This window comes from Rhinatrema bivittatum, chromosome 8, assembly GCF_901001135.1.
Source record: "Rhinatrema bivittatum chromosome 8, aRhiBiv1.1, whole genome shotgun sequence".
Lineage (NCBI taxonomy): Eukaryota > Metazoa > Chordata > Amphibia > Gymnophiona > Rhinatrematidae > Rhinatrema > Rhinatrema bivittatum.
Window position 1 is genome coordinate 276634072 of NC_042622.1, and position 3695 is coordinate 276637766.

Genomic DNA, 3695 nt, shown 5'->3' on the forward strand with positions numbered 1-3695 from the left:
CGTTCCCTTTCATAACAGTATGCAAGGCCTTCCTAAGGCTTCCCTTCTATAACATAGGGTTTTAAAATCTACCTAATAGTATGGATGTATATTTGAATATTTTAACTTATGTTAGTATGCTTTTATGTTGATATATAGATATAGATATAGATAGATATAGATATAAATATATATATATATATATATATATATATATATGATCATGTGTATGCTACATTGTTTTTAGTATTTTTATGGCTACTGATGGTAAATCACTTTGGAGAAAATTTTGTAGAAGGGCGATTAAGAAATGAATAAATTAAATTGAGCTGTCGATTTTTCATTTCCATCACTAGCTGGCCATTTGCCATCCACAAGACCTGCTCCAATGTAAAAAAAAATCCCCTAAACAGTTGCCGCTACATCAGCGCAGTTCTTCTATATTGGCTGCCCACATTCTTTTTTTGAATGCTCCTCCGAAATTTTCATTCTCACTGGTTCCCCCTTTCCTTCTTTCCTCTGGTGATTTATTTAAGTTTCCTGAGATTTCTTCCACCTTGCTGAAACTCGAGACTGTTCTCACTTTACTGCAGAAAGAGCAGTGTTATTTCTCCCCTGAACAAAAAGCCCCTTTGAAAAAAAATCTGACTCTCATTAGGACAGAGGGCGGTAATTAATCACGGGCAGTGGGGTGCTGAGGCATCGCTTACAACGTGCAGCTCCCCAGTCTCTGCAGTCAGCACCAGCACCTTATTCACACCATCATCTGAAACCCAGCACAGAATTTTGCCTGCCCTCTTCTCTCTGAAACCTTATTTCTAAGAACTAAAGTCCTTGGGCTGGGGAGGGAAATATTCAGAGCCCACTGAGCTGGGAAAGTATTGATTTACCTGGCCGTCTGAAAATTGCACATACTTTTAGCCATGTAAAATGTAGATGGGCCCTGGGGCGGGGAGAGGCATGGTTAGGTCGGGGATAGGGAAAGAACGCGTGCGGATAACATTTTCCAACCTGCGCGCATTATTTCGTATGGAAAAATCACCTGCAGATCTCCACGGGTGCATTTCTCAAGGGGAAAGCAGGCTCGTTTTTTCATTTTGAAAACTGGTGCAAAGTCCGGGGACTGAAGGCATCTGTGGTCTTTGCATCTGCAAAGGCAGATCTTTTTTTAACACTCCTATTCCGCTTTTTCAGGCTTTTCACAGCAGATTATATTCAGGTACCGTAGGAAGTTGAAAATTCTCTCAAAAGAAAAGAGATTGGGGATTTTTATTTTATTTTTTTGCCTTTTAAAATACCAATCTGGGCTGGCCTGATGCCGCCGCAGAGAGTGCTGGGTTGCAAACTGGAAGCCGGCCCTTAGCTCACTGCGCTGGCAGTGCCAGGGAGACACTGATCCCGGTCCCTGTCCTGGTCATCACCGTATCTCCCTGCTACGCTTACACCAGGCATTAATGAGGAGAGCCAAGGCCTCAGTCACTGATCTGTCTCTACAGTGGCTGAGCCAGGAGCAGAGTGAGGGGGACTTGAAAAGCAAGGGAGGAATTGTGACGGTCACTGGAGGGGGGAAAAGGGAGTCCCAGTCATGTTGTGCAGCCGCAATACCTAGAGGCTGGATTCAGAGCCCATGACTGCAGCCCCACCGAGAAGTTGAGAGGGGATGTAAAATAGGGGAAGACATTTCTGGGTAGTTGTGAATGAAGGCTCAAGATCCCATTTGAGCTAGAGGTCCAAGAGTACAGGGGAAAACCGTTGGAGCCCCTAAAAATGAGAAATCTTTTTTTTCTTGTGCCCGGAAGGAAATGATGCAGGTCTGCCCCCAAAGCAGCGTGCGCGCTTTCTCCCTCTGCACGCGCGCCCTCAAGGAGCAGGGCCTGGAGCGGCGGGATGTGCCTTTGCTTGCGCTGCAGGAAAATGCCACCACATGCTGGGGGGGGGGGGAGAGTAAGTGGGGATCGGGAGGGAAGGAACAAAACCGAAGACTTTGAAATTCCTTCCCCCCCCCCCCCCCCCCGCCGGAGCAGAAATAGCCTGATCAACCTTCAAAGCTGGAATCAAGGAGCAAGCAGTGTTTTAGCTCACTGCAGCCTTATTTGGACAGCTGGCACCACTTAGTCCAGCCTGGGTGAACGTGTGCGAGATTTTGCGGTGGCAGCGCTGTATAAAAATAAGGCAGCCCGCTCCCGCTTTAGGAGCTAAACCTCGACTTCCAATGCCTCCCCTCTGTAATTCTCTCTCCAAATAAAAGGCAGGACTATTCCTGCCTCCCAATTCTGCAGCTCTGCGGCTTCGGCAAACTGGAATGAGGAGAGCCTGGAATGCTTAGAAATGACACAGCCCCTGCCAACTCCTAACCCAGGATAATTTGGGGTTTTAAATGATCTGAAGTTTATATTTTGAGTCTGTTATGTTATAACTCCACCCCCAGTCCCCTTTTTTTAGGCTCTGTATTCTGTTTTCAGAAGCATCGCAGCACAGGAACAGAGCCCTAAATGTGTCCTACACTGTTCATTTATTCTTTTTTTTTTTTTTATTGCCACCAAAATGCTAAAAAAAAACCAAAACAAAAAAAACCAAACAAAACCCCAAGCATAGAAGTCTATGGCAAGAAAGGAAGGAGGGAGATGCCGCCGTGCCTTTCTGCTGTGCGTGAGATGAAACGGAGAAAGCCGTCCCCTAGAATAAGTGGGGAGCAGGGCGGTCGGCCCGCCGGGGTCACAGCAAGCCCACAGCTCCATCCCCCATCAATACCCTGCTAAGTCCAGGTTAATACTAGGGCTTGCGATATAACTAAAAACATAAGAAGTGCTCTGCTGGCTCAGACCAAGGGCTCACTGGGCCCAGTACCCGGTCTCGGGACTATCCAGCAGATCCCAAAGCCAGATCCATTTCCTGTTGCCCACTCCCAGGGATAAGTGGTCATTCCCCCCCTCCCATATCTTACCTGGCTAATAATAGTTTAAGGATTTTTCCTTGTGCAAACCCGTTTTACACTCAGCTATACCAGAACGCCTTGAGCACGACCTCCGGCCACAAATTCCACAGCTTCATTATGTGATGGGGCAAGCAGAACTGCACAAAGTACTCAAGGGATCAATAGAGAAGGGTTAGGAAATTCTCCCTTTTATTCTCTATTAATTTTCGAATAATTCCCAATATTCTATTCGTTTTTTTAAACTGCTGCAGCACACAGAACTTAAGATTTCAACGCATTGTCCACACTGACTCCCAAATGCTTTTCCTGGGTGGGAACTCCTAATACTGAACACAGCATTGAGTACCTATAATTTAGAATATGTTTCACTATCTACACTTGTCTACATTCAATTTCATTTGGCATTTAGATGCACAGTTGTCTTGTCTGGCAAGGTCCCCCTGCAGTTCCTCGTGGTCTTCTTGTGTTTTAACTACTTTGAATATTTTTGTGTCACCTCTAAATGTGATGACGTCACTCATTGCTCCCTTTTCAGATCACTAATGAAGAAGTTAAACAACACCAGTCCCAGTATAGATCCTTGAAGCATTCCACAGTTTACTCTTTCCATTGGGATATCAGACAGTTTAGTCTTACTCTTTGCTTACTATCCTTTAACATGCATAGACAAATCCCTGTCTGAGAAACCTGAGCTGTGCTGGGCTTAGAACTCACCATCATACCTGGGAACTTTCAATTTCCCGTCACATTAATTGTTGTGGATTAGTGGGAGTGGGGATGG